General features: G+C 44.5%; 1 protein-coding gene across 3 annotated transcripts in view; it reads left to right on the forward strand.

Annotated features, from left to right (window-relative positions):
- Window positions 1–14651, forward strand: part of UCKL1 (uridine-cytidine kinase 1 like 1) — a 283720-nt gene that overhangs the window by 222910 nt on the left and 46159 nt on the right. The window lies entirely within an intron of this gene.

Raw genomic sequence — 14651 nt, forward strand, 5'->3', positions numbered from 1 at the left:
TTTGCTAGTTACACTGTGTGCCAAATATGGTGTCTGGGTTACATTACTCACTATTATGGGTGTATAAGCTATACTATGTGCTGTTCTACGTGTGTAGGTTTCACTATACTGTGGTCCATGTGTGCAAGTTACATTGCGAGCTGTTTAAAGTGTTTAAGTTACAGTTTGCACAGTTATGGGTGTACTAGCTACACTAAGTATATTCTGGATACATGAATTATGATAAACTCTGTTTATGATATGTTTGATACGCTATGTGCTGTTCGCAGGTGTGTTATGGGCCCTCTCTTTTACTAATGAGTTCTACACCTACAATGTAATCCAGTCTGCGCCAGTATCATTTACTCACTGTCAACCAATTGGATGCACATTAACATTCTTAGGCCTTTCAATATCCACCAGTTGGGCACTTACTCCATTAGTGTGGCCAGGATAGGAGGACACTCACTCTGAAACTAACACAATCTTGCTTTGTGAACATACTCAACCTCCTATTTCTTTGCTCTCTCACATGTCCCAAGCTCTTTCCATCTATCTCACACGACAACACTCTCACTCCATCTCTGCTAACGACCCCCCACACACACATACATTAATGGTTTATGCACACTCACACACATACACTCTCTCAGCCCATAACTCTTTGGCCCTCATACACAAACTGAAGCTTATTCCCACCGACATATACAATGATTTGTACCTTTCTCTCTATGAAACACATAGAACTTCTCCAGTATTAGGGTGTCTTTCATAGATTCACATGCTTGAATATTCCCCGTCGTCGGAGTGGAAGTCCCACGGTAAATAAAATAGCAATAACATACTAATAATATGTATATGTAACACATAACAGATGAAATACATATTAGAAAACAGGCAGTAAATGCCTAGACATAATTCCTCATAGGAATACATGAACAGAGAAAAAACACTTGTAGCCTATTCCTGTCATTATGTTGGTCCAAACTGTAGCCAATCAGGCGCCAGCAGCCCTCCAGAACCTTCTCCTCAGAGCTCAGCACCTCAGATTTTCTACAGCACGTTGTGTGAAGGGAGTCTCCCTGAGCTCTGCTCAGTTTTCTTCAAGTTTCTTCTTTTTTCTTCACTTTTTCCTTCATAATGTCAGTTTTGTAATGTCTTCTTACATGAAGTTTACCTTCAGACCCTGCGTCACTTGTGGGAAGCTGAGTCCTTTTCCTGTGAACCCTCATGAAGAGTATAAGGACCAGCACTCTGCCTGTCTCTGACATGGTAGGTGGAGAAGGGGTTGTTCTTGTGCTTAGACTATACCCTCCTTCTGATGTGGGAGGATTTTTTTGTTTGTCCTGCATTAAGGTTTTAAGTGATGCTTCTCCTCTACTTCACCAGCTGAAGTAACATCACAATTAAGGAGTCTCTGGCCTTCTTTGAGCCTGTGCCTCCCACATTTACGCCCACGAGATTTACTCTCAGGCGTCTAGACTCACTCTGCGCACTTTTCTACGTGAACATGTGCCAGCTTGTCGACGATACGGTCGATGTACGCTCTGACGACAATCTCTGCCGTCACTGGTGCTCTGCAACGACAATGCCTCCAGGCATTCGTCGACGACAGTGAGGACAGTGCCCTCTTCTCGACTGAAGGCTCGTCGACCACTGGGAGTTTTCATCGATGGAAAATTTCTTTGACGGTGGCCTCGTCGACGGTGGCCTCGTCGACGGTAGCCTCGTCGACGGTAGGCCCGTCGACGGTAGGCTCGTCGATGGTGGCCTCGTCGTCGGTAGGCTCGTCGACGGTAGGCTCGTCAACGGTAGGCTCGTCGACGGTGGGCTCGTCGACGGTGGGCTCCTCGACGGTGGGCTCGTCGATGATGAGCTCCGTAGACGGTGAGCTCCGTAGACGGAGAGCTCTGTAGACGGAGAGCTCTGTAGACGGAGAGCTCTGTAGACGGTGAGCTCTGTAGACAGTGAGCTCCGTAGACAGTGAGCTCCGTAGACAGTGAGCTCCGTAGACAGTGAGCTCTGTAGACGGAAAGCTTCGTCAACATTCAGCTTCGACGCCAGTTGACTTCGTTGACGGATGACCCTGTCAACTGTTGGATTCATCGGCGGTTGAGCCAGTTGACAGTTGGTTTCACACACTGTTGACTTTTATGCACAGTGCTTTTGTAGACGATTTATTTCGTCGACGGCAGCTTTCCGCTACATGCACGTGGGGGCGTGAAGGTTTTTTACTTCCACCATTATTCTTCTTGGACAGCACATAGCCGTATGAGCATGTTTTTTCTTCAGATCAGAATTATTTATTTCTGACAACAAGGCTGCCACGCCCTGTACCAGGGCGGGAATACGTCTTCTCTTGCAACTGGAGTTCTATTGCATTCACCTTCGGTGTATATTGGAGGTTTTTTCCCCTCCTTATTAAGAGAGCGGCGAATCGTTTTCCCCTTTCCCCTCGTCCTGGGGAAACCACAGAAACAAGTTTGTTCAGTCCCTATCATAGACTTTATTTAGAAAGAAGGTGTTAAACTCATGCGGAGGCCAAACTCTGCGCCGGCGTTTTTTCCACGCCTCGACAAGAAATGTGAAGCTCCCCACTATTCACCTGTTTTTCTAGTCTCTCAGCCTACCCTGACTCAGTCATTACTCAGGCGGCACAGCGATTATCTTGCAAGCCAGTTGGGCAGGTATGCCGCCAGATGTGCTCTTGACATGTTGGCGCTAGTAGAACTTATTCCAGAATCCTGCAAGCCTCATGCTTTGAAGATCTTGCAGGAGGGGGAAAGAGAGAGAGAAGCGCATCAGAAATAATACACTGTGCAGCGGACATTGCGTGTACAGGTTTTTGACAGCTCGCAATAGGAGCAGTCTGGCAAAGATATTTTTGCTTCATTGCTACGTCTTTCGCAAGGAGGTTCAGACTTCCATACTTCACTTGCCTTTTGATTGAGGATCCCTTCTGGCCAGCAGGTTGATGAGGCACTGCAGACCATCTTAAAGAACACAGATACTGCCCGCACCCTCTGGATATAGAATTGCAGCCTTTTCGTGGTGCCGAGGACTTAGATCCACGTCCTTTTTTCAAGGGAGTACCATGCAGTATTGGCTCCTACAATCAGAACCAACTGCGTTACTCAAATCAAACGCAGTCACATGGGCAAAGTACCAACAGGTCCTACATAGAAAATCATCGTACAGCCGAGGCAACTCTTCTAAGAAACAATGGACTACCTTGAACCCACCTTTATTACCTCCAAAAACGTCGGAGGTCTAATATCTCCCTTTTATTCCAATTGGTCAAAGGTGACAGAGGACCGTTGGGGTTTTTACACGTCATGCCCAAGGGCACAATAGAATTTGTCAAATTTCCCTCTTTCTACACCTCCAAAGGGACCTCCACCTTCTCATCTACGGAAGCAAATCAGGAAAGTAGCACATGATTTTAGATCTTTGCGCAAACTTTACAAATGTTGTACCTCAAGAGAGTCCTAAAGTTCTTATGCCAGAACGACTTAATAACTACTCTCAACCTCCAGGATGTCTATTTTCATGTGCCAGTCCTTCCTAAGCACAGGAAGTGGCTACGCTTTACAATAGGCACAAAACATTTTCAATTAAAGTCCTACCTTTTGGACTATCTACATCTGCAAGGCATACAAATTATCATTACTGAGACAACTGTATAATAAGGGCTCGCTCTTATTTACAGGCAGTCCAGCACACCCAGACTTGTCAGTCACTGTTTTTAAACCTGGTTTTCAATAAATCATTTTTTTTTTTTTTTTCACAACAATGGAGAGAGAGAGGGAAAATAATAATGCTAGGCACTATGTGAGGTGGGAACTCCTGGTCCCCCAATTAATCTGAAAAAACAATAGAGGAGTAACCCCTCGTGGGTAGAGAGAGAAATAACTCTCTAATAATGAGCAATAGTGCTCTGGCTAGCACATTTTGCCCCAACCTGTTACTGGATAAAGCATATCCTTATAGAAGACCCCTCACTCACCAACCTAGTTGGTGACATGCTTCATCATCGGGGTCCCACCCCATAGGCCGAGTGCCCACAGGGTGTGCTGCGACACCTGATTACAGTGGAGCTGGTTTTGTTTTTATGTGTTCAAGACTATCAAAATTGTGTATTTAAAAAGGGCCAACACTACTCACTTCAAGATTTATTCTTGAGCGCTTGAACCCTTATTAAAAATAAAGTGTGGCACCTTTGCCTAATTAGGAAGGCTTCGGTGTCAAAAGTCGTGTTAAAATATATAAAAATAGCGAAAAGTGTGCTATGTGAATGTGAATATACAAAATTATTGTTTTAAAAGGTCTACATGTTTCAACCCAAACATGGATTCAAGGGTTTTCGTCAGGACCATGGGTGATTTGAACTGGGTGGTCCGCCCGCGCTAAGGAGCGTCCTGCCCTAGTTCAATTTAGAGATCGTAAATAGGGATCTCGTGAAAAAAGGTGCGTTTGTTCAATTTTGAAAAAACCTGTAAAAAGACAGGGAAACAAAGAACAGGGGGGGGTCACACACAGGGGTAGACAAAATGGATTGTACCACATATCACGTATATATTCAGGATTACTCGGACAATCATAATATCCACGTGTGGAATCATACCAGCATATCACTATCGTGATTTTAAACATATCTATTGCGTGGGTGGCAACAGAAATATAGTGAAAAATGGCCGGGAAGTGCCTTCCAAATAAAGGGCAGCCGCCAAATGAGGGGTGTCGATATGATTTGGCGTCTGAGATACGTGAAAATCAGGGGTCGGTAAATGGGAGAGTGACCTGTTAGCGTGCTGCGCTGTGAACGGCTGCCAAGGTAACTGTGAGCAGTCGTGAGAAAAACCGTCTCAATATTATTGGGGCGGCTGATTGTTTTTTGCTTACGCTTGAAAGCGAAACTCTCGCTTCATAGGCACCAGCGTAACCAAGTCGACAGGATTCCGTCTCCTGTAGGTGAAAAACAAGTTTTCAGTGTCAGCGCTGTGAACAAAGCGCATTGACAATCGAGTGTTTTGCCCCAAGACAAAGTAGTAAATACTACAAGCGATCGTTCCTGCTTAACGGTCCTTCAAAGTGTACTTACTTGTCGCTTCTGTTCATCAGACCGATTAACCTACTTGGTTCTTGCTCGGCGTGCCCCGTGGAGTGTCTCCGGTGCCTGTTTGCCGGTAATGTGAACACTTCCTTGTTGGGCGTGGCCGGGTCACGTGTGGTGAGCACGTGATCAGAAGGTGGCCAATCAGAATTTTCGGTGAACAGTGTTGTAGGACTGGCCCGAGTAAGGCAATGTGTACATTGCCATGGTAACGGGTGCAGTGATCTTGAGCGGACAGCGCTCGCGTTGCTGAGCCATGGTTCAGGGGTATTATTTATCGTCTATTTTAGCACGTACAAGGGAGTAATGGGCAATATTTACAGATATTTAGTATACAGAGATTACTTTTAGGAAACAGGGAAAATCGCCGTTTTTTGGGGGCTTTTGGTAGAACAGAACAGGTATGAGAGAACTCCGTCTGGTGAGGTAAAGACTGATGTGTTCCCTTATGTCAGTACATTGTTCCACGGAATATTATCGTTTAAACCGGTTTTGTGCGTGGAAAGTCTGTAGACCCACCTCTGTTCCTTCTCGTAAAGGCGTTTGTCTAGGTTTGTACCTGGTTGTACTTGTTCAATTATTGTCCATTTTATATCATCAGCAGTGTGACCCACCGACAAAAAATGTTCAGTAAGTTTTGTATTTGTCTTCCTGCACCTGATGGTGCTTCTGTGCTCTCCTATGCGGAGTTTTATTTTTCTACTGGTCATTCCTACATAATGCAAGTCGCATGGGCATGTCAATCTGTAGATGACATTCTCGCTGTTGCAGTTGGTCTGTCCTCTAATTGTCCATACTTTGTTTGGTTCCAACAGTAATGTTTTTGTATTTGTGGTGAAAGGGCAGACACTGCAACTTCCGCATTTGTAGTGACCAGTTACCTTGGGTAAACCCCATAGGTTAGTTTGTGTTTCTTTCCTAGGATGTACCGTAAGGGGTCTCGTGTTTACTACGGCATCCTTTATGCTTCGTGCTCTTCTGAAAGAGAATAGCGGTTTGTTCCATCTCAGGTTGCCTGTATTCAGAATATTCCAGTGCTTTTTTACTATTCTTGACACATCATTGGATATAGTGTTGTATGTTGTCACACACGTCAAAGGGATCTCTTCCGGGATCCTTTCCTTTGGTTCCAAAAGCGCTGCGCGAGGCTGATTACGAGCTCGCTTCTGGCTTTTCTGGAGGATTCTGTTTGGGTAACCTCGGTTTAGGAGTTTCTGAGATAGATCTTTGGCTTGGCTCTTGTAGTCATCCAGTTCACTACAGTTCCTACGGATCCTCAGGTATTGCCCGTATGGTAAGTTTTCGCGTAGGGGTCTGGGGTGAAAGCTTTCAAAACGGAGGAGATTGTTTTTGGCAGTAGGTTTGTAATGGGTAATAGTAGTCAGTTTCCCATCCTTTTTTGTGATTTTTACATCTAGGAAGACCAGAGTGTCATTGTTTTTTTCATATGTAAACTTTAGATGATTGTCTCGGGTGTTTATCCAATTGAAGAAGGAGGTTAGTGATTCCTCCGAGCCTTTCCAAATGGTTAGCACATCATCAATGTACCTACGCCATATTAGCAAATTGGAGCTATAGGGGTTTGTATCGCTAAGAATGTATTTTTCTTCGAAGTCAAAGACATATAGCCCCGCTATGCTTGGAGCAAAAGAACTGCCCATGGATGTCCCACCCGTCTGTAGGAATATTTGGCCCTCAAACTCAAAATAATTCCTTTTTAGTGCTAGCCTTGCACACTCGAGAATGAATTTTTTCGGTGTTCTTGATGTCCATGTTTCCTTCTCTAGAGCTCTTTCTAGTACTTCCAGCGTTGCATCCTGAGGGATGCTAGTGTACAAGCTCTCAATGTCAAAACTCACCAGGATGGTGTCATTATCCACAGTGAGTTGGTCGAGAATTTGTAAGAGACTTTTTGTATCCTGTAAGTATGTGCTGGTTCTTTGTACCATGGCTTTGAAAAAAACATCGCAAAATTGTGATAATGGTTCGAGGACTGATCCCAAACCAGACCACTGAGCAAAGACGAAGAATCAGTGCTGAATAAAGGCTTAGGTTTTGTACCGACAGCGAATCTGGATAAATTCAGACTTCACTGTGAACTCTCGTCTTTCTTTCGAAAACTCAGACTAAAAGCCTTTTTCGAAAAAAGACCAATCTCTGAGGAGAATCCAGATCCTAATGAAACAGGCCTGAGAAACAAAGCCACTTTCAACCCTCCGCCACACTCGATACCTGTGGAAGTTTCCACCTTCGAGCAGGCTGTTTTCAATGACATTGAGAATACGAAACCCAAGAAACAATTCATGAACCTGACTAATCAGGAAAGGGTTGCCCTTGACACCTTGCGGAACTGTGACACAATTGTGATAAAACCTGCAGATAAGGGTGGAGGAATTGTTGTGCAAGATCGCACAGCTTACCAAACCGAATGTCTTCGACTTCTAGCAGATGACAACAGCTATCGGAGACTACCAGTGGATCCAACAGAGGATTTGAAAAGCGAGATAACATCGCTAGTGGAATATGGAGAAACAGAGGGTTTTATATCAAAACAGGAGGCAAATTTCCTTTGCAACAGCGAAGGGAAAATCCCCTATTTTTATACCCTCCCCAAAATACATAAAAACTGAACACCACCGCCAGGTAGACCAATTGTCTCTGGTTTGGGATCAGTCCTCGAACCATTATCACAATTTTGCGATGTTTTTTTCAAAGCCATGGTACAAAGAACCAGCACATACTTACAGGATACAAAAAGTCTCTTACAAATTCTCGACCAACTCACTGTGGATAATGACACCATCCTGGTGAGTTTTGACATTGAGAGCTTGTACACTAGCATCCCTCAGGATGCAACGCTGGAAGTACTAGAAAGAGCTCTAGAGAAGGAAACATGGACATCAAGAACACCGAAAAAATTCATTCTCGAGTGTGCAAGGCTAGCACTAAAAAGGAATTATTTTGAGTTTGAGGGCCAAATATTCCTACAGACGGGTGGGACACCCATGGGCAGTTCTTTTGCTCCAAGCATAGCGGGGCTATATGTCTTTGACTTCGAAGAAAAATACATTCTTAGCGATACAAACCCCTATAGCTCCAATTTGCTAATATGGCGTAGGTACATTGATGATGTGCTAACCATTTGGAAAGGCTCGGAGGAATCACTAACCTCCTTCTTCAATTGGATAAACACCCGAGACAATCATCTAAAGTTTACATATGAAAAAAACAATGACACTCTGGTCTTCCTAGATGTAAAAATCACAAAAAAGGATGGGAAACTGACTACTATTACCCATTACAAACCTACTGCCAAAAACAATCTCCTCCGTTTTGAAAGCTTTCACCCCAGACCCCTACGCGAAAACTTACCATACGGGCAATACCTGAGGATCCGTAGGAACTGTAGTGAACTGGATGACTACAAGAGCCAAGCCAAAGATCTATCTCAGAAACTCCTAAACCGAGGTTACCCAAACAGAATCCTCCAGAAAAGCCAGAAGCGAGCTCGTAATCAGCCTCGCGCAGCGCTTTTGGAACCAAAGGAAAGGATCCCGGAAGAGATCCCTTTGACGTGTGTGACAACATACAACACTATATCCAATGATGTGTCAAGAATAGTAAAAAAGCACTGGAATATTCTGAATACAGGCAACCTGAGATGGAACAAACCGCTATTCTCTTTCAGAAGAGCACGAAGCATAAAGGATGCCGTAGTAAACACGAGACCCCTTACGGTACATCCTAGGAAAGAAACACAAACTAACCTATGGGGTTTACCCAAGGTAACTGGTCACTACAAATGCGGAAGTTGCAGTGTCTGCCCTTTCACCACAAATACAAAAACATTACTGTTGGAACCAAACAAAGTATGGACAATTAGAGGACAGACCAACTGCAACAGCGAGAATGTCATCTACAGATTGACATGCCCATGCGACTTGCATTATGTAGGAATGACCAGTAGAAAAATAAAACTCCGCATAGGAGAGCACAGAAGCACCATCAGGTGCAGGAAGACAAATACAAAACTTACTGAACATTTTTTGTCGGTGGGTCACACTGCTGATGATATAAAATGGACAATAATTGAACAAGTACAACCAGGTACAAACCTAGACAAACGCCTTTACGAGAAGGAACAGAGGTGGGTCTACAGACTTTCCACGCACAAAACCGGTTTAAACGATAATATTCCGTGGAACAATGTACTGACATAAGGGAACACATCAGTCTTTACCTCACCAGACGGAGTTCTCTCATACCTGTTCTGTTCTACCAAAAGCCCCCAAAAAACGGCGATTTTCCCTATTTCCTAAAAGTAATCTCTGTATACTAAATATCTGTAAATATTGCCCATTACTCCCTTGTACGTGCTAAAATAGACGATAAATAATACCCCTGAACCATGGCTCAGCAACGCGAGCGCTGTCCGCTCGAGATCACTGCACCCGTTACCATGGCAATGTACACATTGCCTTACTCGGGCCAGTCCTACAACACTGTTCACCGAAAATTCTGATTGGCCACCTTCTGATCACGTGCTCACCACACGTGACCCGGCCACGCCCAACAAGGAAGTGTTCACATTACCGGCAAACAGGCACCGGAGACACTCCACGGGGCACGCCGAGCAAGAACCAAGTAGGTTAATCGGTCTGATGAACAGAAGCGACAAGTAAGTACACTTTGAAGGACCGTTAAGCAGGAACGATCGCTTGTAGTATTTACTACTTTGTCTTGGGGCAAAACACTCGATTGTCAATGCGCTTTGTTCACAGCGCTGACACTGAAAACTTGTTTTTCACCTACAGGAGACGGAATCCTGTCAACTTGGTTACGCTGGTGCCTATGAAGCGAGAGTTTCGCTTTCAAGCGTAAGCAAAAAACAATCAGCCGCCCCAATAATATTGAGACGGTTTTTCTCACGACTGCTCACAGTTACCTTGGCAGCCGTTCACAGCGCAGCACGCTAACAGGTCACTCTCCCATTTACCGACCCCTGATTTTCACGTATCTCAGACGCCAAATCATATCGACACCCCTCATTTGGCGGCTGCCCTTTATTTGGAAGGCACTTCCCGGCCATTTTTCACTATATTTCTGTTGCCACCCACGCAATAGATATGTTTAAAATCACGATAGTGATATGCTGGTATGATTCCACACGTGGATATTATGATTGTCCGAGTAATCCTGAATATATACGTGATATGTGGTACAATCCATTTTGTCTACCCCTGTGTGTGACCCCCCCCTGTTCTTTGTTTCCCTGTCTTTTTACAGGTTTTTTCAAAATTGAACAAACGCACCTTTTTTCACGAGATCCCTATTTACGATCTCTAAATTGAACTAGGGCAGGACGCTCCTTAGCGCGGGCGGACCACCCAGTTCAAATCACCCACGGTCCTGACGAAAACCCTTGAATCCATGTTTGGGTTGAAACATGTAGACCTTTTAAAACAATAATTTTGTATATTCACATTCACATAGCACACTTTTCGCTATTTTTATATATTTTAACACGACTTTTGACACCGAAGCCTTCCTAATTAGGCAAAGGTGCCACACTTTATTTTTAATAAGGGTTCAAGCGCTCAAGAATAAATCTTGAAGTGAGTAGTGTTGGCCCTTTTTAAATACACAATTTTGATAGTCTTGAACACATAAAAACAAAACCAGCTCCACTGTAATCAGGTGTCGCAGCACACCCTGTGGGCACTCGGCCTATGGGGTGGGACCCCGATGATGAAGCATGTCACCAACTAGGTTGGTGAGTGAGGGGTCTTCTATAAGGATATGCTTTATCCAGTAACAGGTTGGGGCAAAATGTGCTAGCCAGAGCACTATTGCTCATTATTAGAGAGTTATTTCTCTTTCAATAAATCATGACAAGTCCCAACTAGTACTAGCTCCGATATGAAAGTTTCTTGGAGCATCAATCAATACAAACCTAGCAAAGGTGTTTGTCTCACACGAACGATGGGCCTGAAGCTCCCACTTGGTGGTTTCTTCTACGTACGAAAAAATGTCTGTTTCAGTAGATCCTCAGTCATTCCTGGCCTCAGCCTCCACCTGCATCCCGTTGGTTCCCAACTACAGATCTCACATGAGATAATTGCTAGAGGAGCTAGACAAGCAGTGGTTGCAGGTTTCCAGTTCAATCGAAGATCTCATTCAAATCACTCCTCTGATGCAAGAGGCCTTTGTGTTTGGTGGGTCCAAGAAAGCAATTTGTAGAAGGGGTGTGCGTTTCCTTCTAGAAGCGCCAAATTACACAATCACCACAGACGCATCCCTCGAGGGTTGGGGAGCTTATCTTCAAGGGCTGAAGGTCAGTGAGAGATGGAACCCTCAACAAAAGGCTTGGCACATCAATCTGCTAGAGCTAGGCGCCATCTTCTTAGCCCTCAAATCCTCTTGTGCAATCATTGAAGGGGCCACAGTATTGGTTCGCACAGACAATACTTCAAGTATGCATTACTTAAACAAACAGGGAAGAACGAGGTTGGTTCTTCTATCTCAGGAAGCCCAAGAGATATGGGCTTGGACGACACGACACAGGATCAATCTCTTGGCTGTTCATGTGCCGTGAGTTGCAAATGTGCTGGCGGACACCCTTTGGCAGGTCCACGGTGTCCAACCACGAATAGGAACTGCATCAGGCAACGGCGGATCGAATCTTCCAGCAGTGGGGTCATCCCGATCTGGACCTCTTTGCGACAGAAAAGAACAGCAAATGCCTGTTTTCTTTGCAAGCTGGCATCCCCACGGGGACTCGCAGGGGAAGGCATTTTCCGATAAACTAGTCTCAAATATATGCTTACGCTTTTCCTCCAATACCGTTGGTTCCGAGAGTTATCCGGAAGATGAAGAAAGAGCCGTGTCGCTTGATTCCCTTCGCCCCCAGGTGGCCTCGCCAATACTGGTTCACCAAACTTCTTCTCCTCTCAGAGTACGATCCAATACAGTTTTGACCAATACCGAATCTCCTCTCCTTTCAGAATGGTCAAATTTGCCATCCGGATCCGGCTTCTCTAAAATTAGCAGCTTGGCGTCTGAGCACCTTGAATTAGCTCATCGGGCTATCTCGGCGTATTGTAAGGAGGTACTGGCTTCCGCGAGAGCACCTACTAAAATAAAGACGTACAGACTGTAATGGAAAAGAATCTGCATTTGGTGTTAATCTGCTGGGGTTCACCCATTTCATGCAACCTCCGGACCAGACATATATATATTATCTTTTTTCTTGCACTTGGCAAGATCAGGCTTATCTCATGCAACGTTGAATGTCTTTTGGCAGCCATTTCAAGGTAACGTCAGGATGGGTCCATCTCTCTTTATTCTTCAAGAATACAACAGTTCTTTAAGGGACTATTCAGAATGTTTCCTCCTGTACGTCGTCCGCCTCCATATTGGCATTTTTAATGTAGTATTAGCGCAGCTCATGCGCCACCCATTTGAGCCAATTTTAGGGTGTATTTCAAATTCTTGGCATAGAGCGTTTTTCTTTTGCTAGCATTAACGTCATCTAGAAGAGTCAGTGAGGTTCAGGCTTTCAACATCAATTCACCTTTCTTACAATTCGCGTCCAATTCTGTGGTGCTATCTACAAACCCAAGGTTTATGCCTAAGGTGCCTTCGGATTTTCACCTGAATGAACCAGTCCTCTTAAAGACGTTTTTCCTAATCCGCAATCCACTGCGGAGAGGGCATTACATACCCTTGACATCAGAAGATGTTTAAAATTCTATTTGCAAAGGACCTCTGTCATTCTCATATCCGATCAACTGTTTATTGCCTATGGAAAGATACGGCAAGGACAAGCAGTGTCTAAACAAACCATGGTTAGATGGATTTCTGCAGCTGCTGACTTTTGCCATCTTCATAGCTTATGGACGTTTCCACAACGGGCGTCCAGTTCCCGAACCTACAATTGCTCGTTGGTTTTCCTCGGCCATCGTTTTCTGCCATCAACAGGCAGGCAAGCCTCTACAGTCTTCAGTGAGGGCCCATTTTACCAGGGCGATGTCGTCTTCAACTGCCCTTTTTGCCGGTGTGCCGCTGCATCAGATCTGCACAGCAGCCACATGGTCAAGCAGGCACACGTTTACGAAACACTACTGCCTGGGTGCCATCAACGAAGCAGACACTGCAGTGGGACAGGCTGTTTTTTTGTGAAACAAATACTCACCAGACAAATAAAAACCGAACAAGAAAATTGGAGTTTGATCTTATCCTTTCATTGAATGATACATAACCTAATCTAGGAACTAACTAAGGTTGTGTGCGCTTGACTTTGCTTACAGAGGGACAGGCTGTGCGTCGCACTCTTTTCAATAAGGTGAGCCTCTGTCTTCCCTCCTCCATTATGGGAGGTTTTCTTCGGATATTACTGCTTTCTATTCCATATTCAAGCATGTGAATCTATGAAAGACACCCTAATACTGGAGAAGAAGAACAATTGTTACTTACCTGTAAACAGGTGGTTCTCCAGTATTGGTGTCTTTCATAGATTCACATGCTTGAATATTCCCCGTCGTCGAAGTGGGAGTCCCACGGTATATAAAAATAGCAATAATGCTAAAATATAACATAAATGATAACATCATACATAATAAAATAGAGATAATACAGTCTGTAAAACCTCTACAATGGTAACTTCCATAGGAAGACATTATAAAGAGAAAAACTCATTTGTAACATATCAGTGTCATTATGTTAGTCCAAACTGCAGCCAATCAGGCTCAAGCACCCTCTAGAACCTTCTCCTCAGAAGCTCAAGCCCTCAGATTTTCGTAGCACTAGCAATAATAGCGCCTGAGGAGAAGAGAGCCTCTGAGGGGAGGAAGGGTGAGTCGCATGTGAATCTATGAAAGACACCAATACTGGAGAACCACCTGTTTACAGGTAAGTAACAATTGTTCTTCTCCAGTATTAGGGGTGTCTTTCATAGATTCACATGCTTGAATAGAATAGATAGCAGTAACTCCTTAGAACTGGGATTGCTAATAGATTCTTAAAATGAAGGTAAACATAGAGCTTAAAAGCATATAGCAATCACAGAAAGAAAAGGAGGAGGGAACAGAGGCTCACCTTATTTAAAGAGATGGCGAAGCACTGCTTGCCCCACTGCGGTATCCGCCTCGTTGATGGAATCCAAACAGTAATGTCTGGTAAAGGTGTGCCTACTTGACCATGTTGCCGCCCGGCAAATCTGGTGTAGAGGCACGCCAGCAAACAAGGCGGTGGAGGACGCCATCGCTCTCGTCGAATGCGCCTTTACTGGACACTGTAAAGGCCTGCCAGCTTGTTGGTGACAGAAGGATATAGCTGCTGAGAGCCACCTTGCAAGTGTCTGTTTCGTCACTGAATGTCCCCTCCACATCCTTCCATATGCCACAAAAAGTTGATCGGATTTGCGGAAAGGGGTAGTTCTTGAAATGTAAAACTTTAGACAACGACTGATGTCTAAAGAATGAAGTCGTTGTTCTGCCGGTGATTTTGGATTCGGGAAAAAAGTCTTTAAGAAGACAGGTTCGTTCAGATGGAAATCAGC

This window comes from Lissotriton helveticus, chromosome 7, assembly GCF_964261635.1.
Source record: "Lissotriton helveticus chromosome 7, aLisHel1.1, whole genome shotgun sequence".
Taxonomy (NCBI): Eukaryota; Metazoa; Chordata; class Amphibia; order Caudata; family Salamandridae; genus Lissotriton; species Lissotriton helveticus.